We start from the raw sequence: 25,599 nt of genomic DNA on the forward strand, positions 1-25,599 counted from the left end.
CCTTTCTCCCCCTGGAGTCACCCCCTCTCTTTACTTGGCCCAGGTCTCCTTCTTCCTGCACTTCAGCACCCACTCCTCCTCCTGTGAACCAGGAGGCCTCCAGGAGAGCTGTTCCTAGCAATGCAGACCCTGCTCTGCAGTGGAGGAGAAGGAAGGGGTGCCTGCAGCTGCAGCCCTGGGGGTGGCTCAAGGGAAACAGTGTTCCTGCTCAGAGGCCAAAGGCTTCCCCCCACATCCTAGAGCAGGCAGGCTCCCTGGGTCGGGCTCCAAGGCCACTAGTAAAGATATTCACAGAGGTTTTTATAATGAGATCAAGTCCTCAGTGCAGCCTGTCAGCAGCAGACACAAAAACGTGTAGCTCTCTACCCACCATGATCTGGGTAGACAGAGCCATTAAAAAAAAAAAAAATTCTGATGTTATAATATAGGATAGATTCTAGGGTTCGAAATCAGACAAATCCTCTCCAGTTCTCATCACTTTCTGACAGTGTGAGCAAACCACTCAAATTCTTTGAGCTTCAGTTTCTTCCTCTGTAAGAATACAACAGTACTTGCCTAACGGTCTAGCACGTCCCTGGCACGGAGTAGGCATCCAGAAGTAAAGTGAACTGAAAGTCGCTCAGTCGTGTCTGACTCTTTGCAACCCTGTGGACTATACAGTCCATGGCATTCTTCAGGCCAGAATACTGGAGTGGGTAGCCTTTCCCTTCTCCAGGGGATCTTCCCAACCCAGGAATCGAACCCAGGTCTCCTGCATTGCAGGCAAATTCTTTACCAGCTGAGTCACAAGGGAAGACCAAGAATACTAGAGTGGGTAGCCAATCCCTTCCCCAGTGGATCTTCCTGACCCAGGAATCAAACTGGGTTCTCCTGCATTGTAAGCAGATACTTTACCAGCTGAGCTATGCGGGTAGTCCAAGTAGGCATCCCACTTCCTTATTAAACATGCTGCTAGAGTGTGAGGGTGCAAGACTGGAAGGCTTCTTGGAGGAGTTGCAATCTGCAGGACCCTGCATGAGACGAGTGGCTGCTGTAGGATATCCCTCTGGGAGTCAGGGCTACCCAGGGGTATCTTAGGCTGAGTTCCCTAGATGCAGAACCAGACAGAGGGATTCTTGTGGGAGTGACTTTTTAGGGTAGTGAGAGAGACAGAATAAGGCAGGGGAAAAAGCAAACCAAAGATGGCTTAGCTAAGTCTAGCCTCAGTCTCATCCTCTGGGGATGAGGAGCATAAAATGCACCACAGGGCTTATTTTAGAAGCAAGGGATCTGGACTTTGTACCCCACATCGGTCGTTGGCTACGGGTGGGCCAGGGGGAGGCAGGGAAAAGAGGAGCAAAGTTTCCTGGGCATCTCCAGGCAAAGCGGTTCTCAGGGACTGATACCAGTTCTCCGGAGAAGGAGTCAGCTATGAGATGCTAGCAGCCAGCACTCATGACAGCTGGGGAATGGGTGGTCCATCCCTGTGAAAGCATATTACCAAGAGCATTTACTGCAGGGGAACTGCTGGAGAGATGGGAGCTAGATGATGAACGTGAGGAGAGGATAATAAACTCTCCTACCAGTCTTTCAAGGAGAAATTGAAGCAGCTGATTATTTTTTCTCCTTTTTTTCCTTGCCACTCCACATGACTTACGGGACCTTAGTTCCCCGACCAGGGATGGAACCTGTGCCCCTACAGTGGAAACGTGGAGTCCTAACCCCTGGACTGACAGGGAAGTCCCGGGTATGGTTTTAAATAATCGAAATCCAGACCTGATAGGATAACCAAATAGGTAACCCTTTCTGGAGAGCTATTAAGTGTACTTTATCATTAAGTGGCCATCTTCCCCAAAGCCTGACTTGCCTTTTCCAAATATCTTATGCAGTATTTTCCAAAGAGTGCTGCTATAGGATGTGTGTATATCTGTATACATGCTATAGGATGTACATATATACACATATATGTATATATATTCTATAGGATGTGATTATATATTAATAGTAGGATATAGTAGGAAATGGCAGCCCACTCCAGTACTCTTGCCTGGGAAGTCCCATGGACAGAGGAACCTGGTGGACTATAATCCATGGAGTCACAAAGAGTCAGACATGACTTAGCAACTAAACAACAACATAGGATGTTAACAAGTGTTGCTTCAGGAGAGGTAAAGATCCACTAAATAAAGGTAAATGGGTTTATTTTATCCCCACAACTTTAAAATAAATAGACTGAGTAAGCAAAATGTGTGTGTATATATATATATATATTCATACAATGAAATACTACTCAACCATAAAAATAATGAGATATTAATGCATACTGCAACATGGATGAATCGAAAATGCGCAAAATGAAAGAACTCAGGCAAAAATTGCTAACTATTTTGTGATTCCATTTATATGAAGTGTTCAAAAGTGTTAAATCCATAGAGACAGAAAGCAAGCTCAGTTGCTAGGGGCTGGGGGTGGGAAGAATGGGGAGTGATCGCTTAATGGGTACAGGGTTTTCTTGTGAATATCCTATATTATAACATGTGAGGTGATGAAAAGGTTTTGGAACTAGAGGTACTGGTTTCTAGACACCGTGAATGCGCTAAATACACTGAATTGTATGCTTTATCATAGTTAATTTTATGTTCCGTGAATTTCACCTCAACTTAAAATAAATGCCACTGAGGGACTTCCGTGGCGATCCAGTGGTTAAGACTGCTTTTTCAGTGCAGCGGTCGTGGGTTTGATCCCTGCTTGGGGAACTAAGATCCTCCATGCCGCACAGCCAGAAAATGTTAAAACAAACAAACAATGACACATTTATGTGCTTGTTGCTAATGGGGTGTCATTGCTCCCGGGTCTTCTCAGTGGACAGGTACAGAGCTAGGGAAAAACAATTCCTATCTGGATGGGGAACCTCTAGGCTAAGCTATAAAGCATTTCACAAATATGTTAAGGAATCCTTTTTTCAGGCCATGCCTGCAGCTTGTGGGAATCTTAGTTCCTCGACCAGGGACTGAACCTTGGCAGTGAAAGCTTAGAGTCTCAACCCCTGGGACTGTTTATATACAGTTTCTCTGAGCTGAGCCTTAGTTTATACACCAGATCAATGGTCTCCATTGATATAATTGAAAGTACACTTTTTAAAAAGTTAAATACTTTTAAGGTCTGTCAGAGTGTTTCACAAGGTCTCAAGCTCTGAGAAGACAGGGTTCAATTCTTCAATTTCAGTCATTTTCACAGTGCCTACCAGTGTGCTTTGCGCATAACGTGTAGTACACATTCTGTGGATGACTTTGGATAAACCACACTCTCTCGCTGAGCTGTCTGCCGATCTAATTCTGCCAGAGGCTAAGAAATAGTCAATCTGATCAGTATTTCTGGAAGGTCTGTTTGGACCTACAAAAGCCCGAAAGCCTCTTGATGAAAGTGAAAGAGGAGAGCGAAAAAGTTGGCTTAAAGCTCAACATTCAGAAAACGAAGATCATGGCATCCAGTCCCATCACTTCATGGGAAATAGATGGGGAAACAGTGGTAACAGTGTCAAATTTTATTTTTTGGGGCTCCAAAATCACTGCAGATAGTGACTGCAGCCATGAAATTAAAAGACGCTTACTCCTTGGAAGAAAAGTTATGACCAACGTAGACAGCATATTCAAAAGCAGAGACATTATTTTGCCGACTAAGGTCCGTCTAGTCAAGGCTGCGCTTTTTCCTGTGGTCATGTACGGATGTGAGAGTTGGATTGTGAAGGAGGCTGAGTGCTGAAGAATTGATGCTTTTGAACTGTGGTGTTGGAGAAGACTCTTGAGAGTCCCTTGGACTGCAAGGAGATCCAACCAGTCCATTCTAAAGGAGATCAGCCCTGGGATTTCTTTGGAAGGAATGATGCTGAAGCTGAAACTCCAGTACTTTGGCCACCTCATGCGAAGAGTTGACTCACTGGAAAAGACTCTGATGCTGGGAGGGATTGGAGGCAGGAGGAGAAGGGGATGACCGAGGATGAGATGGCTGGATGGCATCACAGACTCAATGGACGTGAGTCTGAGTGAACTCCGGGAGATGGTGATGGACAGGGAGGCTTGGCATGCTGCGATTCATGGGGTCGCAAAGAGTTGGACACGACTGAGCAACTGAACTGAACTGAACTGAACTACTCTCCAAAAGTCTGTTATCTAGTGAAGTAATGATAACAAAAGGGCTTACCCTGGTGACTTAGTGGTAAAGAATCCTCCTGCAATGCAGGAGACGTGGGTTCATTCCCTGGGTTGGGAAGATCCCCTTGGAGGAGGGCATAGCAAACCACTGCAGTATTCTTGCCGGGGAAGTCCAATGGACAAAGGAGCCTGGCGGGCTACAGTCTATAGGGTTGCAAAGAGTTGGAGATAACTGAAGTGAGTGAGCAGGAGCAGAGTGATAACAATTGACACCATCAACTGAAGCTTCCCCAGTTCCATTCATTTAATCTTTAATCTGGATTAACAACATTTAGATCATCTTTAATCTTTTTTCTTACAATGCTTTAACAAATATCCATCTCTATGTGTAATTAAGAACATGTTCAGATAGGATGGATACCTCCTTAGAAATTACTAGGTCAAATTGCGTGTGCATGTGTAATTTGAAGACATTACCAAGTCGCTCTTCGCAGAGGCCGTATGGATTTCCAACCGCACTGGCAGTGTACCACAATCCTTGTTCCCCATACTCTTCCCAAGATAGCTATCAAGCTTTTTGATCTTTGCCAATCTGATAGGTGAAAAATGATATCTCGGTGTAGTTGTAATTTGCATTTCTTTTATTATTATAAGTGAAACTCAGAAAATAAGTGTCAGAACTTGGAAGAACTAAAATCCTTGTATACTGTTGGTGCGAATATAAAATGGTACAGCCACTATGGAAAACATTATGATGGTTCCTCAAAAAATTAAAGGCAGAATTATCATATGATCCAGGAATTTCACTTTTGGTATACATCCAAAGGAATTGAAACCAGGAACTCAAAGAGATATTTGTAAACCCATGTTCATAGCATCTTTGTTCACAATAGCCAAAAGATGGAAACAACCCGAGTGTCCATCAACAGATGAATGGATAAAATGTGGCACATATCAGTGTATACAATAGAGTATTATTCAGCCTACAAAAAGAAGGAAATCTTGACGCATGCCACAACATGGATGAACACTGAGGACATTATGCTAAGTGAAATAAGCCAGGCACAAAAGGACAAATATTGTCTTCATACTTGCGTGCCTTGATAGTCAAATTCATAGAGACAGGAAGTAGGCTGGTGATCGTCAGGGACTGGGAGGAGGGGAAAGTGTGGGGAGTAACAGCTTAATGGGCACATAGTTTGAGTTTGGGAAAACCAAAAAATTATGAAGATAAATGGTAGTGTTTACCATACAACAACTTGAATGTACTTAATGCCACTGAACTGTACAATTAAAAATGGTTAAGATGGTAAATTTTGTGTATATTTTACTACAATTTTTAAGGATTTTTTAATGTGGACCATTTTAAAACTCTTTATTGTATTTGTGACAGTGTTGCTCCTGTTTCATTTTTTGGCTTTTTGGCTGTGGGCATGTGGGATCTAAGCTTCCCAAGCAGGGATCAAACGTGCAACCGCTGCATTGGAAGGTGAAGTCTTAACCACTGGACCACCAAGGAAGTCCCTACCATAATTTTTGTTTTTAAAGGGTGAAGCTACTCATGTTTGCATGTCACAGCCATTTGTGTCCTTCTCTGCGAACTGTCTGTGTTCTTTTCACAGGCCCCATTGTTCCTTGGTAATTTTACTGATTTACAGAGCGCTTTGTATTAGCCTTTTCTACCTGATATAAATTGCAAAATTTTCTTCCACTTTTCTGTCGACTTGGTTTCTGTTGTGGTTTTGGTTTTTAGCTGGGTATGCTGTACACATCTGACTAAGCTTTAAAAAAACATTTTATAAATTATAAACTAGAAGTTTGGGATTAACATTGTGAGTGTGTGTGTGTGTGTGTGTGCATGCGCCCTCATTGTGTCCGACTCTCTGTGACCCACGCGCTGTAGCCTGCCAGGCTCCTCTCTGTATGGAATTTTCCAGGCAAGAATACTGGAGTGGGTTGCCATTTCCTCCTCAACATATACACGTTACTATACATAAAATAGGTAAACAACAAAGACCTACTATATAACACAGGGAACTATACTCAATATAGTGAAATAGCCTCTAATGGAAAAAAGTCTGAAAAAAGCACCCACGTGACATTGTGCAGGAGACAGGGATCAAGACCATCCCCAAGAAAGAGAAATACAAAAAGGCAAAATAACTGTGAAAAGAAGGGAAGCGAAAAGCAAGGGAGAAAAGGAAAGCTATACCCATTTGAATGCAGAGTTCCAAAGAATAGCAAGGAGAGATAAGAAAGCCTTCCTCAGAGATCAATGCAAAGAAATAGAGGAAAACAATAGAATGGGAAAGACTAGAGATCTCTTCAGGAAAATTAGAGATACCAAGGGAACAAACACTTCATGTAAAGATGGTCACAATAAAGGACAGAAATGGTATGGACCTAACAGAAGCAGAAGATATTGCCACAAGACATGGCAAGAATACGCAAATCAGTTCAGTTCAGTTGCTCAGTTGTGTCCAACTCTTTGCCACCCCGTGAATTGCAGCACGTCAGGCCTCCCTGTCCATCACCAGCTCCAGGAGTTCACCCAAACTCACGTCCATCGAGTCGGTGATGCCATCCAGCCATCTCACCCTCTGTTGTCCCCTTCTTCTCCTGCCCCCAATCCCTCCCAGCATCAGAGTCTTTTCCAATGAGTCAACTCTTCGCATGAGGTGGCCAAAGTACTGGAGTTTCAGCTTTAGCATCCATCCTTCCAAAGAACACCCAGGACTGATCTTTAGAATGGACTGGTTGGATCTCCTTGCAGTCCAAGGGACTCTCAAGAGTCTTCTCCAACACCACAGTTCAAAAGCATCAATTCTTCGGTACTCAGCTTTCTTCCCAGTCCAACTCTCACATCCATACATGACCACAGGAAAAACCATAGCCTTGACTAGACGGACCTTTGTTGGCAATGTCTCTGCTTTTGAATATGCTATCTAGGTTGGTCATAACTTTCCTTCCAAGGAGTAAGCATCTTTTAATTTCATGGCTGCAATCACTATCTGCAGTGATTTTGGAGCCCCCAAAAATAAAGTCTGACACTGTTTCCACTGTTTCCCCATCTATTTCCCATGGAGTGATGGGACCAGATGCCATGATCTTCGTTTTCTGAATGTTGAGCTTTAAGCCAACTTTTTCACTCTCCTCTTTCACTTTCATCAAGAGGCTTTTTAGTTCCTCTTCACTTTCCGCCACAAGGGTGGTGTCATCTGCATATCTGAGGTTATTGATATTTCTCCTGGCAATCTTGATTCCAGCTTGTGCTTCTTTTCCAGCCCAGCATTTCTCATGATGTACTCTGTATATAAGTTAAATAAGCAGGGTGACAATATACCATACACAGAAGAAGTATATAAAAAAGACCTTCATGTCCCAGATAATCATGATGGTGTGATCACTCACCTAGAACTAGACATCCTGGAATGTGAAATCAAGTGGGCCTTAGGAAGCATCACTACGAACAAAGCTAGTGGAGGTGATGGAATTCCAGTCGAGCTATTTCAAATCCTCAGAGATGATGCTGTGAAAGTGCTGCACTCAATATGCCAGCAAATTTGGGAAAGTCAGGACTGGGAAAGTCAGTCTTCATTCGAATCCCAAAGAAAGACAATGCCAAGGAATGCTCAAACCACCAGACAATTCCACTCATCTCACACTTAAGTAATGCTCAAAATTCTCCAGGCCAGGCTTCAACAGTACATGAACTGTGAGCTTCCAGATGTTCAAACTAGATTTAGAAAATGGAGAGGAACCAGAGGTCAAATTGCCAACATCTGTTGGATCATCGATAAAGCAAGAGAGTTCCAGAAAAACAGCTATTTCTGCTTTATTGACTATGCCAAAGCCTTTGACTGTGTGGATCACATCAAACTGGAAAATTCTTAAAGAGACAGGAATGCCAGACCATCTGACCTACCTCTTGAGAAATCTGTATGCAGGTCAGGAAGCAACAGTTAGAACTGGACATGGAACAACAGACTGGTTCCAAATAGGAAAAGGAGTACTCAAGGCTGTATATTGTCACCCTGCATTTTTAACTTATATGCAGAGTACATCATGAGAAACACTGGGCTGGATGAAGCAAAAGCTGGAATCAAGATTTCTAGGAGAAATATCACACAATAAAATGTTTTTTTTTTATTATGCGATAGTTTCAAATAAGAGATTCCTCTCAAATATTTGTACTTTCTGTACATTGGTAGTTGTCAGATTTGGGGTGATTTATTTTTTCACCACTACTTTCTGAATATTTTACTTCCATCAGGGGTCCATTATCTGTCTTCATTTTTCATACTGGTAGCCATTGGTGATTTTTTTTACTAGATCCAGAGTTAAGTTAATATTTGAGCAGATGGTTCTCCAACTGTCCCTACACCATTTATAGAATAATTCATCTTTCCTCTCACTTATTTGAAATGTATCTTTACCATATGTCTTTACCATATTTCTGTATCTGAGTTTATTTGTAGACTTGCAGGTCTATGTTATTGATCTATTACACTATTCTAAAGGTACGTTTATAATATGTTTAATATCCGAGAGGACATTCACTACTTCTTCATATTACTAGTTTTTCAAAAATTTCCTCACTCGTGATTAAATAAAATTCATGTCTCTTTGCCATGTGGGCCTCCTCTCTCTCCTTTAGAGAGTATTGTGTGCTTGCATAAATCAGACCTCCTTAGGAGGTAACCTTCCTTAATCTTGCAGGTGGTCATGATGACACACCAGTTGCTTTGTACGTGCACATCTGGGGTCTGTAAACTGTCAATATGTCATTCGATGAATAACCTGTTGTCTCAAGAACTTATATAATTGTGCTTTGACTTCTGATAGGCAGAACAGTCCTCAGGTTGGCTCAAATAGATTTTTCCATTTCTTTCTTAGATTTGACCATTGATTGATTTTTTTTATTGTTGGCACTAATCTTGCTTATTATTTTTTCAAATGAATTTTTTAAAAAGAGTTATTTATTGGCTGTGGTGGGTCTTTATTGCAGTGCTCGGGCTTCTCATTGCAGTGGCTTTTCTTGTGGCAGAACACGGCTCTAGGCACGTGGGCTTCAGTAGCTGAGGCTTGCAGGCTGTAGAGTGCTGGCTTAATTGGTGTAGAGCTGGTGCTTAGTTCAGCAACATGTGGAATCTTCCCTGACTAGGGATCTAATCACTGTCCCCTGCATTGTAAGGCAGATTCTTACCCAGTGGACTATCAGGGAAGCCCTCGAAATGAATTTTTAAAATAAACTGACCTGCTCCTCTTCCTCCCTCTCCAAAAACAAAACAAAACAAATGCTGCTGGTATTTGTACTGTGATCACATTAAATATACAGATTGACTTGATTTCTTTTTGACAGTCTTTCTATCCAACATCATTTTTTTTTCCATTTACTCTTTACAACAGTGCTACAAGAAGGGTCTGTTATTATGGCCATTCTGTTATTATTATCGCCATTTTACAGATCACAGAATTGTGTAGTTTGCTCCGGGTCACACAGACCATTAGGTGTGGGAACTGACCTTTCTGGGTCAACCAGAAAGCGGGGGAGGGAGGGAGCCACCTCCTCTTTGCATGTTGCTACTTAGTTGCAGTTTGCCTCCAAAGCCACATGGCTCCTCTGTCTCCTTCACTTCCTGGTCCACTGCTTCCCTTGCTGTGGATGGTCACCAGCAAAGGTCAGCTTTTAAGACAATGGCGCGAATTTCAGTACGATGCGAGAGGTGATGTTCGCAGGTGGCTGTGCGGCTGAGGCCGCTGGGGAGAACCTTGAGAAGGAAGGAGAACCTCAAGGTAGACTTCAAACAGTCAGGCAGAATTTGGACTGGTGGAGAGGACAGGAAAACACCACTAGCAAGAGGAAATGGGGAAAGACCAATCTGACATCTAACTGGGAGATAGGTGGGTGATGATGGCAGCTCCTGTTGGAGCTGTGGGACAGAGAGGGTCTCTGCGCTGCCCATGAAATGACATCTTCTGAGTAATCTGCTAACAGACATTTGGGTGATGGGTGTCAACACAAAAAGACTCATTCCCTTCTGCCTGTGAGGGAAAGTCGCCACTGCATGTGACTGAGGCGCAGCGGCAAAGGGCCTGGAAGCTGGTCTTAGGGGCAGAGCATGGAGTTGTATGTGGATTACTTAACCCCCTGTCGTCCGTGACAGGCTTCCCAGGTGGCGCAGCAGTTAAGAATCTGCCTGCCAGTGCAGGAGATACAAGAGAGGCAGGTTCGATCCCTGGGTTGGGAGAGAGGCAGGTTCGATCCCTGGGTTGGGAAGATCCCCTGCAATAGGAAATGGCAACCCAGTCCAGTATTCTTGCCTGGAGAATCTCACGGACAGAGTAGCCTGGCGGGCTATGTACGGTCCATGGGGTCGCAAAGAGTCGGACATGACGGAGCATGCACAGACTATAGTCTGTGACAGGGACACAAATCAAAAAAATTAAAAACAGAAAAGCATTCAAGCATTCCCCAGAGAGGTCAGCATTAGTCAGGGTCCAATGCCTCTGGTGTCCTCTGGGCTACATGCCCAGGGACCTAGCAATAACTCACCCTTTGGCCTTTGGTGGATGGGAGGAAGGCTGGAGCTTGGGGCCCCAGGGCTCACCGCTCATATCCATTTTGTCAAAGATAAACAAAAACATCTTGATAGTTAACAGACAAAAAATCTTAATAATTGACACAAAAATAAACAAAGCAGGCACTAGTTAAAGTGGTAAGGACAGGTTTTAACCAATATGTTATTGATATACACTGCAACTTGGATTTACACAGAGGCGACTGGACACTTTAAAGGGAGAATGAAGTATGGAGGGAGGTGAGCAGAGAAGTGAAAAAGTACAAAGGGTTGGTCAGTGTAAATGCTGACTAGGTCAGCTGTATCTGTGAGCTGGCAAGTACTGAAGTTAGGATTCTACTCTCCCACAGAGGCCCTATTCTTTCCAGTGGTTATATTTCAGAGGAATGGCTTTCAGGTCCTTGAGAAAGACACATAAGACATATACATTTGATTCACACCTTAAAGGGAAAGGAAGAAGTCACAACTGTAAGCCTTTTTAGTAAACACTCTAAGAAGGGGTGGGGGGGTACTTATAACTGGTATTGGCTAGAATAAACAGTAAATTTTTGAGCTTTATCAGGCAGGCACTTGGTGGGGGTAGAGCCGTCCCAAGGATGCGGCCTTGAGATATTAGAGACTATGCTACTGTGTTTAAGTCTTTTAATGTGGGGGGAGGTTGTGTGTGTTAGTGGTTCAGTCCTCAGTCATGTCCAACTCTTTGTGACCCCATGGACTGTAGCCTGCAAGGATCCTCTGTCCATGGAATTCTCCAGGCAAGGAGACTGGAGTGGGTAGCCATTCCCTTCTCCAGGGGATCTTTCCCAATCCAGGGATCGAACCCTGGTCTCCTGCACTGCAGGCAGATTCTTTACTGTCTGAACCACCAGGGAGGAGGTGGATAAAGTCATCTGCGTTGAGAGTACAGTTTTTTGGTTTTGGGGGGGTGGTTTTGTGGCTGCGCTGTGTGGCATGTGGGATGTGATCTTTGTTCCCTGACTAGGGACTGAACTGCAGTGGACCAGTCGAGTCCTAACCAAGAGTATAGTTTTTATAGGCCAAGGTTGAGACATATGGGAGAAGCGGGCCTACAGGAGCCTGGTTAGAGTTTGGTGGAGCGGAGATCTTGATCATCCCACAGCTGAAATCGTGCCGGAGGGTGGTCACCAAGTTTCGTCTTGGAGTTCTATAGCTCCCAGAACATCAGGCTAGCAGGTGGTTAAGGGTCTACCCAGGTAGGTGTGGTGTGAGAGTCATTTTCGGATTCCTGACAAGTCAAGAATCCACCTTCTGACCTCTCAATCCTCCAGCCTGTTATAGGTCATGGAACACCTGGAAGCAGAGGATTCTACGGAGCTGACCCTATCCTAGAGGTTTGAGATCTCAACCCCTGGCTTGCATCCGTAGTTTGGGGAGTAGTACCAGGTATACCCTACAAGCTCCCCTTTGGAACAGAAAACCTTACCAGCTTTGAAGAGAATGCTAAAGGCTAAGGATTGGGACATCTTTCAGGCTCATGCAGAAAGTGAAAGTCATTCAGTCATGTCTGACTCTTTTTGACCCCATGGCCTAGACAGTCCATGAAATTCTCCAGGCCAGAATACTGGAGTGGGTAGCCTTTCCCTTCACCAGGGATCAAATCCAGGTCTCCCACATTGCTGGTGGATTCTTCACCAGCTGAGCCACATGGAAGTCCAAGAATACTGGAGTGGGTAGCCCTTCTCCAGATCTTTCCCACCCAGGAATCAAACCAGGGTCTCATGCATTGCAGGCAGATTCTTTACCAGCTGAGCTCTCAGAGAAGCCCTCAGGTTCATGTAGCATTTTCCTTTCACTGCATCAACTGATTGATTTATTTAAAATAAAAAGAATGTTTTTGTGCTAAACTAGCCTGAAGCCCCACTTTCTATGGCCTGGCTCCTCTGAGGCTCATATTATCCCACAGCAGGCTCCTCCCACGGGAGGGGTATGGGTCAGCTGTGTTTAAACAAACTCTCCAGGAGAATCTGATAGCCGCCTGTCAAAGAATCAGCGACTTACAGGCCTCCCTCTGCCAGAGGCGATAAAGCTTGGAGGGCAACTGGGAATTTCAACAATTTGAGGTAGATCTGGAAACTGGGGAAAGCACGTGCTAAGAGAAGACATAGAAAAATATTTCAAATGGTTAATACTTTGCCCTATGTGTGTACTTTGTCCTAAACAGTAGGGAGCTAAGGGGGTCAGCTAGAAAGAGAGTGGGTGGGACTGGAATTATCAATAGAAGGTCCCCAGGGGGGTGAGCGCTCCAGGAAACCGAGAGACACTCGGCCTCCTTTTTCCAGGCAGGGAAAACCCCACGCCCACGTGGGGTGATTTTTCTCCCGCCTGGACGCAGCGGCCTCACCGCAGCTCCGGCCTCACCGCAGCTCGGGCTTGCGGAGCCCGGGCAGGAAGCCAAGCTAGCCTCAGGTCAAGGCTCTTTCCGCGCGAATGGTAACCGTCCCCAGGGTGAGGCTCTCGAGCCAGAGGCTTCGCCTGCAGCCCTGCGCGGCTGCAGCGGACCACAGCCGTGTGAGGCATCCTCCGCTGCTGGGCGCCCCCCTCGAAGTCCAGGTATTCAGCTCCGGCACAGCGCGTCGCAGACCCCACACCCTGTCTCCGCCGTCGGTACCCCGGCCTCCCGGGAGTGGAAACCTCCCATCCCCCTCCCCTCCCGCGCTGTAGACGCCCCGAGTCCCCGCGGGACTACAAAGCCCACAAGCGCGCGAGCTGGCGCGCTGTCTTCTGGGAGTAGTAGTTCCGCGCGCCGGGCTCTCCTGGCGGCGCGGCGCGCGCTGGACTCCATTTCCCAGGATGACTAAGCGAGCGGGGGAGGGGGCGGGGCAGGGCCGGAGGATGTGAGTGGGGAGGGGGCCCTAGCCCCCCGCCCCCACCCTTCCTTTCCAGTCAGGCTGGGTGGGGGGAGGGGCCGGGCTGAGGCGGCGGCGGCGGCGGCTCGCTCGGGGCGGGTAAGGGCGGGACTGGCCCGCTGCGGGCGGACTGGGGAGCCGCTGAGCTAACGGGTCCGGACGCCGACGGAGGCGGCGGCTTTCTCTGCACCGGCGGCGGCGGCGGGAGCGGCGAGCATGGCCCGCGCGGCGCCCGGAGCTGACTGAGGTGCGCGGGCGGGCGGGCGGGATACAAGGCGCCCCGGGCCCCTCGCTGCTGCGAACCCCCTCCGCGCGGGCAGCTGGCTCGACCAGCGGCCCAGACCCTCCCGCTCCACCCCGGCAACTTCCCCTGGGTCGGGGCCCTGGGATCCCCCGTGGGGGCGGTGGTCCTCTTGCCCTGGCCTCCCTCCCGGTTGCCCGCCTTCTGCTCCTGCACCTCCAGCCGTTCCCACGCGCGGCTCTTGCACCCCGTGGAGGCAGTCCCCAGCCCCGGGAAGTGCTCCGTGCCCCAGTCCCGACTTCAGTCCACTGCCTAGTTCGCACCCGCAGCCCCGCGCGCTCTCCTGGCCTGTGCACTCCTTGGAGACCCTCGCCCCGCTCCTCCTGGCCACAGGCTGTCTTTGCACCATCGGCAGCTCTCTCCTCTTTCCCCTACCTGGCACTGCCCCCGAGCCATCCACAGTGGCCCAGTTCTCTCTGACGAGACCAACAGCCTGACCTCCTTCCCACTTCGGAGAAACCGAGGCTTGGCACAAACCAGGAACTTGGCCAAGTCCATGCCCCAGCCCTGTGGGGCTGATCTGAGCCCTTGCCTTGCCATGAAAGAGTCATTTCTTCCCTCCAGTCATTCCTCTGTGACTGGACCAAACTTCCCAGTTGCCTGCTGCAGCTCTGTGCTGAGCTCACTTTAGTCTCCCTGTTGGCGGTTTCCCACTTCTGTTTCCCCCTCCTCCTTCCTGTATTTAATTTCTGGCCTCCTTTGCCTGTAGAGTCCCCCACCCATCACTCATTTACTCAAGTTAGCCTTTTGCTTTCTATTTCTTGCCGACTGCATCCATCTCCCATCTTGCCTCTTGCTTTCAGCTACAGTAAAACACTGAAGAACGGAGTCTAAGGTGGTGTTGGGGGAAAGGGGAGAGGTGCTGGTGGTGGGAAGGGAGTGGCAGCCTCTTTCAGCTAAAGCTGCTAGAGGGCTCAGGGCACTCTGGAGTCCCTCAGTCAGTCAGTCCTAGCCAGTGATGCACACTCCCATCTTGTCTCTGGGACAGTTGTCTGGAAGCTGGTTGGTCATTTCTTCCTCTCATTATGCATGGTGGACTCCACCATCCCTCCGAGATGGAGGGAACCTCCTACATTGGTGGAGATGGCGGCATAAGAGAAGTCTGGGAGACCACACCCCTAACCCTCATCTTGCTTCTGCTGCTAACTTTGGAGATGGTTGCCGCCAAAGGGAAGGATGCTGCTAGGTGCCCCCTGAGCTCTTTGTGGAGGAAGACGTAGTAACTGTAGGTGGTGATCTCAAGTTTAGTCGTGATGTTCAGGGTTTGAAGGAAAGAGGGAGCCAGGGCTCAGAGAGGTGGTGGAAACTTGCCTGTATCAGGGTTTTTTGTTTTGTTTTGTTTAGTTTTGTTTTCTTATCTTCCTTCGGGAGATTTACCTATGGGTCTGTCCCTTCTTAGCCCAGTTTTCAGCTTCTCAGTGGGAAGTTGGGGGAGGGAGGGAAATCTATGAGCCATCACGAAGGCAGACTCTGGGAGTTCCATTGGGGTCCTGAATGAGCAATCTTGATGTGAACCAGATGGTTCCCTGCTTCAGCACCCGCTCTCTCATCCTCCCCCTTGGCTGTGAATAGGACATCTTTAACCCTGTAACTTGAGAATGGAGGTGGGGAGGCCAGGGGGCCAACTGTCTGTGTGCGTGTTTATGTCTGCATCTGTGCTCACCCTGTGAGCTTGCCAAGGGCCTGTGGGAGTGACCCTGCGTAAGAGTGCAGTGCCAGGATGTGCTGTGTGGCATGCTCACAGCCCTCTAGGAACTTTCCCAGCCCAGACCCCACATGGGGTCAACTTCTCAGCTGCTAAGAACCACTGGGTGTGGCCTCATGGTCCATTTCCCCACAAGCCAAACCTCTGGACCTGAAAGATGCCTCGGGCGAGGATCACTCTTCTTTGGAAAACTACCTGCAGTTACGTGGAGTCTCAAAGAGCAGCCTGAGGTGGGGTGGGTTTCCTAGAATTGGAGTTCCCGCTTCCCAACTTGGAAAGAGAGGAGCCGGCGAGGGGAGGAGCTGATTCCTTTACCTCATTCTGTACCCCATCCTGCCTTGTGTATTGTGTACTTGATTTTGACCTCTTCCCCCCGCCCATCCCCCCCCCCCCCCGCCCGCCCCGTTAGACTGTGAAAGTCCTTCAGATATGTCCTCGTTTCTGAAATATCACCCTGCGGCTCGGTCCTTGGCACAGAATAGGTGTTCAGTAATCCCCCTGAAGAGCTGTGTCAGGCGCAGTTTGCTGGGCCCCACTCCCAGACATTTCTGATTCAGGCAGTCTGGGTGTGGCCTGAGATTTTATTTCTGTACGGCTTCCTGACCATAGCACTTGAGAACCACTGGTTTGGGGCCAGGAGAGTTGCCTGGGCAATTAATCCAGGCCCATGTAAAGTCTTCAGAGAGGCTGCCCCCCACCTGGTTTCCCCACCCAGGACTGTTCTGGCAGCTTCCCTGGGCTGGTCTTTTCCTGCCCTTCCCATGCTTTCCAGTGTTGGCTAGATTAATGGTTGGGGTGACTTGAGGGCCTGAGCCCCCAGTCCGCCTGTAACCACATAGCAGACACTGTGCTGTGGCCATTTGAAGGAAGGACCGCACCCCCCCCACCCCCCCCACCCCCGCCCCCAGCTCCAAAGCAGGACGTTTAGGCACCAGGGCTTTGGGGAAGGACATGGGGAAGCAGACCCTGAACCAGGTGCTCGTCTGCCCTGTCCCTCAGACTGAGCAGGTTGGGTGCTGGCCGTGGCTGCACACTGGACAGGATGCCAGGAACTCTGAAATTGAGACAAACAGGAGGAACCCCTTACATTGTGCTTTAACTTTGCCACATATTTTTTCATGTACTGTTTTTCAGGAGGTTTATAAGGCAGAGGTAGACCCAGGTGGGGTTACCAAGAAACGGAGATGCTCTGTGGTCACACAACAGGCCCAGGGCTCATGATTTCAACCCGCCAAAGGAGCATCTGCTAACCCAGAAGCTGTGAATAGCTGGAGTGACGGCTGCTGTTCCTGAGTGGTTACTTCTAGCCAGGCACCTGGCTGGATGTTCTTGCATGTAGGCCCGTCACATTCTCACAGCAGTGTTGCAGGGTTAGCATTATTGTCACTTTTTCACAGATGAACTGAGGCTTACAGAACTTATGAGATTTGCCCATAAACTCAGCTGGTAAGTGGAGGATATGGAAGCCAGACGGGGTCTTTCTGACCCCGTGCTTTTTGTCCCTCACTGCCTGTGTTGCCCAGGAAACATGTAATTGGCCTTTGAGTTGTCTGCCCACAAAGCCTGGTGAATTTATTGAGTCTGGAACTCTGCCAGCTGTTGTGAAGGAGAAGATGACCAAGTCTCTGTCCACCGGGAGCGGGGTAAGACAGGCACTCCGATGTCCGCGGTGGGAGGCAGAAGGGGCAGCCGGGGGCTTGTAGGTTTAGAGGAGGATTCCCCAAAGAGGGCTCAGAAGGGGACTCTGGGTTGGGCCCTGAAGGGGAAGGCAGAGATCCAGCAGTGCCTGCAGGCCGGGGAGCGTACTGGCCAGCAGGGGAAGGAGGGACCATAACGGCGCTTTCAGGGCATTTTCCCTTTTGGTTGGAGCATAGGAGAGGTATTTTAAAAAGCAGTTTGGTTACAAGCAACACCTTGCTGACTTTGGTAGGAAAGGACTTCCTTGGAAGGCTATGGTAACTCCTAGAATCTGAGGAATGGCTGAGACCCAAGTCCCCTGCAGGGTCTTTTTTAAAAAGCAGTTATTTGTCTTTCTTTTCTTCTAAATAGGTCTTTAAGAAATTGCTTATTTATTTTATGTTTGGTTGTGCTGGCTGTCCATTGCTGTGTGCAGGCTCCTCTCGCTGCGGGGGCTGCTCTTGTGGAGAACAGGCTCTAGGGCGTGCTGGCTTCAGTAGTTGTGGTGCATGGGCTTGGTTGCTCCGTGGCAGGTGGAATCTTCCCAGACCAGAGATCGAACCCATGTACCCTGCATTGGCAGGCAGATTCCTAAGCACTGGACCACCAGGGAAGGCCCTCTCCAGGGTCTTGGAGTAGGTATGTCAGGAGCCAAAGGCCAGCCTCTTCAGGGTACCACTGGGTCCAGGATAACTGTTCCAGCTGTACTCTGGGATTTTGTCACCATAGGTTGGGAGTCGTGTTCCAGGGAGGAGATGTCTGTTTGGTCCAGACTGGGCCATGCCTCCTCCCTTGGCCGGGGAAGGGCTGGTACAGTAGGCAGTCCCCCCAAACCGTATCCAGAAATTGGAGTCCCCAGGAGAAGAGGCAGTAGAGATTGCAAGAGATCAATCCCAGCACAGTGTTCAGTGAGGACTGGACTCGGCAGATGGCAGAGAGAGGGCTTGGTTCCGACAAGTTTCTGAGCAGGCAGAGGGCAGGCAGGTAGCAGGGTATGGCTGGGTCATAAGGGGACAAGGAAAGAAGGGAGGGAGGAAATGGAAAACTAGTTAGGGTCCAGGTAAGAAGTAATGAAGACTGGAAGCTGGCAGTAAAAATGGAAAGAAGGATACTAGAGAACTGTGAAAGTAGATATCTTCTGGAACAGACAGTCAGTTGACTGGGGTTAGACAACTTCCTTGAGAAGGCAATGGCACCCCACTCCAGTACTCTTGCCTGGAAAATCCCATGGATGGAGGAGCCTGGTGGGCTGCCGTCTATGGGGTCGCACAGAGTCAGACATGACTGAAGCGACTTAGCAGCAGCAGACACTTCCTTGCCTGGGTGATGAGGTCAGGTCCTTTAGCTGAAGTGGAGCAGTCAGGAGGAGGAGGAGTTTGCAGGAGATGAAGCATGCTTGCTTTGGAGGAGCTGTGTGCAGGATGCTGACAGCGTGCCAGGAAGCCTGGTTAGCTTGTTACTCTGGACTCCAGGCTGCCTGCCTGAGGTTTGGGGCCTTAGCCCTGAGCAGGTGGGGCCCCACAGCCTCAGGGGCCCAGTTCATTCTGAAAGCAACTGGGGCTTTGTGGTCCATGCTCAGCGTGCCTGCATCTCTTGTCTCTCCATTTCCGCCGAGGGTGGCCTTCGCCTTCTTCCTCATTCCTCACTCTCAGTTTCTGTGCCCCAGCTTTTCCCCCACCGTGTTGTCCCAATAACTGAGCCCTTACCAACTAAAGGAGCTGGCCCAGCTCTCTGGAGACCTGGGTTTTAGATTTTCCCCTCTTTAGCTACAAGTTCTCACTAACTATTAGGGCAGATACCTGCAAATGACGTTTTGCACGGAGAGGATGTGAACTTTGCCTGCTATCTGAGGAAAACAGGCATTTCCTTCCGTTATGCTGGGCTCACCAGGGATGCCTATGTGTGTCCTTAAGCAGCCATTCTGGGGCACCTCTTGGTGCTTATTTATAAATCATGATTGTAATTACAGCGTATTGTCAGTCACGCTTTCACGTTGCCATTGCTGACAACTCCTAAGGCTCCAGGGCATAGGCTGGGCTTTGGGGCACCCCAACTTTCTAGCTGAGGACTGGATAGGTTTCCTGCTGCAGGAATGGGAGAAGGACTTCCCCGGTGGTTCAGTGGTTAAGATTCCATGCTTCCACTGCAGGGGGCTCGGGTTCGATCCCTGGTTGAGGAACTAAGATCCCACATGCACTCAGCCAAAAAATTAAATAAATACATAAAAAGAAAGTGAGGAAGGGAGCAGGGTTCTCTGTGACGTGGGGCAGGAGAAGTGATGCTGAAGGGCACTTATCCCTGCAGGTTTTCAGAGAGGATCATCTTCCTGGGGTGAAGAGGATGTCCCCCTCAGTTATAGCTGTTAGCATTCAAATGAGTGTGCTTTTTAAAAAATTTGTTTATTTTTTATTGAATTTATATAATTACTGTACAGAATTTTGCTGTTTTCTGTCAAACCTCAACATGAGTCAGCCATAGTGGATGTAGTATTTTGCCACACATGATATGAACGCAGTGCCTGCTACTCGTGTACAATAAGGTGAACTAGGACCAAGAGAAATCTAGAGACAAATGTCATTTTTCCTTATTTTGCTGTCAGTGCTCAATTTGTATTGTGAAATAATCATATTAAAACAAAACAGTTCTGCTGTCAGATGTTGAAAAACATCCTCAAACGGCTTCTTCCTTAAGGAGGATGTGACTGCAAATGAGGAAGCTCAGAGAGGGAAAGGGGTTGACTGACATCCCCCCAGCTGCAGAGGTCGGGAGCGGGTAGCCCAGGCGGCTCCTGTCTGGAGGGCGTCTCTCCTGGTTTGATCATGCTTGCCCATGTGCATCCTTTTTCCTTGTCTCCCCTTCTCTTCCTCCCTAGGCTCAGGGTGGGGAACAGGAGGGGGATGCAGAAAGCAGCTCTGCCTGTGTGCAGTTGAGGCGAGAGGCCCATCCTGCTCCCGAGAAGGGGCTTGGGGGACAGAGGAGACCCTGAGGGGTCAGGGCATGACCCAGGGGCCCCAGAGAGCAGTCCTACCCTTGCTCCTGAGCCCTCCAGCTGTGGAGTCCCGGCATAGAGGGCCGGCAGCACTCCCCACGCCGGGCAGGTCTGTAGCCTTCTGAGGGAGAAAATCAGCAACAAAAAATCAGCTAGTTGGTCTAGAGGGGACTGCTCTGATGAGGAAAAAGTCAACAAGTTTTCCGTGTGGTTTAGAGGAATTTGGAGGGGGTAGTGAAAGGGGAAGTTGAGAGGTGGATGGTATAGGAAGAGGAACAAGGGAGGGAATTGAGGGCTGGCGTGGGGCTCCCCCCTCCCTGCCCGTGTCACCCCGCAGCCCCACCCTGCTCCTCCACTCCCTCTCCCTCCTTCCTCCTTTTTTTATTGACGTATAACTGACATACAACGTTATATTAGCTTCAGGTGTACAACATAACGATTCCGCACTGGTATACTCTGCGAAACGACTACAAATTAGTTAACAATCTGTTACTATGCAGTTACTACCTCCTTCCCTCTTTGCGGGGAGGATCCCTTTGGGTTTGCAAGGGACTCTCCCTGACCTTTGAGTAGAGTTCCCCCCAACCTCAAGTTCAGTTGAAAACAAAATACTTGTCGTTTGATGCTAGTGGAACCAGAGTTAGGAGGAAATGAAAGTCTCTGGCCCCTGAGCTGTGTCCTCTACCCGAGCAAGCGAGCAGGCAGCAGCCAGGGGGACCGAGGCTGTGCCGCAAGGCAGGGGAGGGGCCGGGGCCCGGCCTGTCTCTCTTGGGTTTTCTTGGGAGCCGTCTGAGGCCCGGGCAGCTGCAAGGGGCTTTCCAGCAGTTGGCCTTCTCTCTGTTCTGTCCTGTCCCAGAGGGCTTGGTATCTACCCGGGCCACACCTGTGTAGCTTCTGGCCGGTTCCTGGGTCCTCTGGCATGGCTCAGGGGGAAACCCCAAGTGTCACAGGTAGAGGGAGACAGGAAAGCTTGAAAGGGGTTAGGAGAGTCATGGGGACCCCTGTTGCCGGCTTCCCAGGTGGCTCAGCGGTGAAGAATCTGCCTGCCAATGCAGAAGTTGCCGGTTTGATCTCTGAATCAGGAAGATTCCCTGGGGAAGGAAATGGCAGCCCACTCTGGTGTTCTTGGGTGGGAAATCTCATGGACAGAGGAGCCTGGTGGGCTGTAGTCCAGGGAGTCGCAGAGTCGGACTCAGCTTAGAAACTAAGCTGCAGCAGGATACCCCGTGCAAGCTCTTCAGTGTAGGGAAGCCAGTGTTGGTACTTACTTAGGAAGATGCTGGGAAATGGGTGCTGTGTGACCCAGGGCCAGTTGCTGCCCCTCTCTGGGCCCCAGAGGCCCCTCATCTGTAAATACAGAATTTAAAGATCTGTTCATGGATTTGCTGTCAAATTGTCCAGTAGGCCGAACAGAGGAACGCCATATCCTGAGAGGGGAGATAGTGCTCGGGCCCCAGGATACCACCGTGGGGTCCAGAAGTTGCTGAGAATTGGTCCAACCTTTCTGCTGACCAGTTGGACGTACTGAACAGCAGCCAGCCTGCTCTGGCCTCTCTCTGGAGAACTTGGGCTCCTGCAGCCGAGGGAGCTGCCCCCTGCCTCCCATTGTCCTCATCCCCCTTCCCGAGTGTCGCTCTGCCTCTCTGCTGGGTTCAGGCAGAGAAAAACCCCTCCGGTCTCTCCTCACATCCCTCTCGTCCTATACTGGCCACTGGTTAGGCTTTGGAATGACTGTGTACAGGCTTTCTGTTTCTGCTCCCGATCCCCTCACCTCCTTCCGCCTTGGGCTCTCCTTTAGTGAGAATTTCCCCCCAAAGCCAGCTTGGGGGTTGGCTCACAGGCTGAAGACTGGAGGTGCCGGGGCAGTAGCGCAGACTCTGGGCGGGCCTGCTGAGGGTCGAGAACTCACCTGGAAAGGGTGGGTGGAGCAGAGGCTTTTAGGAGAGCGGGGGATGGCAGTGAGGCCAAGCCACACGTAGCGTGACATGGAGGCCTGACCCAAAAGGCCAGGGGATCACAGGCCGGGGGAGGCCAGGGTGGGCCGCATTTCATTGCCCAGGAAGGAGGGGCAGGATATGGGGGCTGGCTGACAGGCGGACCCCCGAGACTGCCCTGGCAGGAAGGGAGGCCCTGGCTCTCCGGGCTGGGCTGGTTGTACCGCGTTGTGCGCAAGTGTGGGCAGGGTTGTTAATGACTGTTTGTTCTCCACTGGCTGCGAGGCTGCCAAGGGTCAGTCCGATAAGAGGGAAGAGATAGACTGCTCGAGGTTTATCCTCCCGCCAGCTGCCTCCTTTCCGCTGGCCCCAGATACTGACAGGCTATTGTGGCCCTGCTCTCTCCCCTTCCTGACACATACCGCCCCTGGCTGCAGCCCAGCTGGGCTTCCCCTGCCTGGCCTCCAGCTCCCTTTCCCATCTGGGGTCAGATGAAGCCTGCTCTGGGGGAGGGGTCAGTCCTAGAAGGCTGAGCCAGTTCCGAGTCAGCCTGGGGGTGGGAGAACCCGGGAGGCAGCCAGGGTTCTGGACTGAGCAGCCGCTCCTAGACCTGCCTGATTAATGTTGGCCTCAGGGTTACCCCTGGCTCTACCAGCCAGGCCGTGGGGTCTTGAGGGAGCCCCGCCTTTACCCCAGAGCTTTGGGAGGTCTGGTTCTTTCTCTGAGAGGAGTGGAAATGGGGACCTGATGGAACTTGCGTTTGGGAAGATCATTTGGCCTGTCTGTGGAGAATGAATTGGTGGGAGGGAGGTCTCTTGAGTAGATCTGGGGCTCTAGCAGTTCAGGGGCTACTGTAGGTGGAAGATGGCAGTTCTTGGATAGAGAAAGAGTGGCAGACGTGGAGAAAAGTAGAAAAGGGAGAGATTTAGATGGGAAACCTCCGATGGACTTTGTAATAGGTTGGCTGAAGGAGGTTAAAGGAAGGAAGGGGCATAAATGACTCCCAGGTTTCAGGGTTGGATGGATGTTGTCCCTTTGCTGACACTGGGAATACAGAGAGAAGTTCAGGTTTTGGGGGCTTAGAGTGTGGGTGAGTTTGGCATTGTGAGTAGGGTGAGTTTGAGGTACTGTTGGGTACATGTAAGATATCTCATCAGAGGGGTGGCTGCCAGAAATGAGTGGGATAGATGGGTAGAATTCAGGGCAGTGTCTGGCCGCATTTAGAAAAGTCAGACATGACTCTTAACAGGTTGAGAAACAGATTTGGAAAGGGTGTCTTCCCCTAAATCCATTGCCAGACAAAGAATGGAGCCTATGGTCCCGACTCCCCATTGCAGTCCATGTCCAGGGTGGTCTTCTCTTGCCCTGACCACTTCAGCTGGTTCAGGGCCCAGCGAGCAGCACCCTCCCCTCCAGAGTCTTGCTCGTGGTTGGGGGACTCTGGCTGTGAGCAGTCCTGACCCCAGGCCACCCAGAAAGACTACATACATCAGTGGCTCTCCCACCGTCTGTGCATCTGGGCAGTGCCCCTGGCCGGAGAAGGGTGTGGCTCCTGGCCAGGGAGTTCTCAGAGCCACCACTGGGAAGCCCAGAATCACTCTATGCCTGAGGGCCCCTGAGCTGGACGGACCTAGCGAGGGCAGGGTTTCAGGCCCAGGTTCAGGGCAGCCCTTTTGCACTATGTGGCAAGTGATACTGTAGTGGTTTTTAAAAGTTCTTTTAAATGAAATGGAAAATAGTTGTACACGTGTGCAAGATTGTATCAGTTGGACTTCTTCAATCACAGCAGCTGAAAGCCAGCTCTAAAGGTGCTTTGATAAAAGGGAGCCGGTTGACTCATACCTGAGGGAACGGCTGGCCACATGCAGGGAAGGGAAGAGCTCAAACAACAGCCGCCTCACCCTGCCCTTCTCCATCTTGACACCTTCCTCGCCCCCCACGTGGTAGGAGGTGCCTGCCAGCAGTGCAGGCCTCCACCTTCTCAGCGCCCCATCCCAGGACTGCCGCGGGACTCCTGGGTTCCCTTGGGATTGGGGCCCTCACCCAGCCCTGGATCAAGAACTGTGCTGTGCTTAGTCCCTGAGTTGTGTCCGACTCTTTGCAACCCCATGGATTGTAGCCCGCCAGGCCCATCTGTCCGTGGGATTCTCCAGGCAAGAATACTGGAGTGGGTTGCCATGCCCTCCTCCAGGGGATCTTCCCGACCCAGGGACTGAACCCAGGTCTCCCGCGCTGCAGGCAGATTCTCCATCAGAGCCACCAGGGAAGCTGGCTGGCTGCGTTTGGTGCTCTGATTGGGCACAGAGATGGAAGTTTGGGGAGAAATGATTCCCCGAAGGAAGGTGGGGTTGTCGTCCATTCTAAGGGCATCATGTATCGAGGCGATGAGCAGAGCTAAGTGTGCGTGTCAGAATCACACCGCAGGCAAACTTACAAGGATTCGTTGCCATTTATTCACTCACCTTGTTAAAAACTGAACGCTGGAATGTAGAATGGGACTTCAGAGTCACAGTCACTCCATTTATAGATCGGGAAGTGGGAGTTGAGAAATTTGCCTAAGATCTCAAACCACTAGGTAGAAGCAGAGTCCAGGAACCCAGGCTGTCTGTCTGACTTGCAGATGGAGGCTTTTTCCAACAGGAATGGCGTCTTTATGGGAGGAGCTCCCCGCCATAACCCCCGTGCCCTGGCTGCCCATCCACGGAGGTCCTGCATCCCCTGGACTGCAAGATAAAGAGCAGACACAGGCGGCTCATGGCAAGTAGTCCCTTCCTCGTGGTGGCCCAGGGACATCCGCGTGGTGGATGGTGTTACGCAGGCCTCTGTCTGGGCTGCGGGGGTCGTTCACTCTGCGTGTTCAGCCAGCTCCCTTGGCCCGTGCCCCGGAGCTGCCCCCATCCTCTCCCGCCTGCCCTGTCATCTTGGCTTCTGAAGTGCCCACCCTCCTGTATGTTTCCTGCTGAGACCCTGGTGAGGACGTAGCTCCAGGGCCGCTGCGCTTCCTGGGGTGAGTGGGGTACTTCCCGCTGGACAGGGTCGTGCCCACCCTGTCTTCCCCCTTAGAAGACGATGCTCAGGACAGCGGTGCCGGTTTCAGGTACAGAGACAATTTTGGCCTCAGTTTGCCCGCCACTTCCAATTTGTGGGGGTACGGAGGTTTGACTCAGCCTGGCAGAGCCAAGAGTGGCATGTTGTGAAAGGAGCTCTGTGGGGATTCCCTGGCGCTCCAGTGGTTAGGATGCCACACTTTCAGTGCTGGGGGCCCAGTGCAGTCCCTGATGGGGAACTGAGATCCTGCAAGCCGTGTGCTACGGTCAGAAACAAAGCAGACAAAACCCCACAGGGTGAGCCCACCACAAACCTAGCAGAACGGCTACCCTCCTGGGCTGTCTGCTGACCCAGCCTGGCCAGCGCG

General features: G+C 50.1%; 1 protein-coding gene across 6 annotated transcripts in view; it reads left to right on the forward strand.

Annotated features, from left to right (window-relative positions):
* The first annotated feature begins 12,688 nt into the window (after positions 1-12,688).
* Positions 12,689-25,599, forward strand: part of ST3GAL2 (ST3 beta-galactoside alpha-2,3-sialyltransferase 2) — a 48,694-nt gene continuing 35,783 nt past the window's right edge. Inside the window, exons 1-2 of one of the 6 annotated variants that reach the window (XM_069549560.1) lie at positions 13,619-13,825; positions 24,805-24,941. The gene's annotated coding sequence lies outside the window, so the exon portion shown is untranslated. Of the gene's footprint in view, positions 12,793-12,926; positions 13,283-13,594; positions 13,826-24,804; positions 24,942-25,599 lie in introns of those variants that run through there. The other 5 variants (XM_069549561.1, XM_069549557.1, XM_069549563.1 and 2 more) reach the window with 5 other exon arrangements.

This window comes from Ovis canadensis, chromosome 14, assembly GCF_042477335.2.
Source record: "Ovis canadensis isolate MfBH-ARS-UI-01 breed Bighorn chromosome 14, ARS-UI_OviCan_v2, whole genome shotgun sequence".
Taxonomy (NCBI): domain Eukaryota; kingdom Metazoa; phylum Chordata; class Mammalia; order Artiodactyla; family Bovidae; genus Ovis; species Ovis canadensis.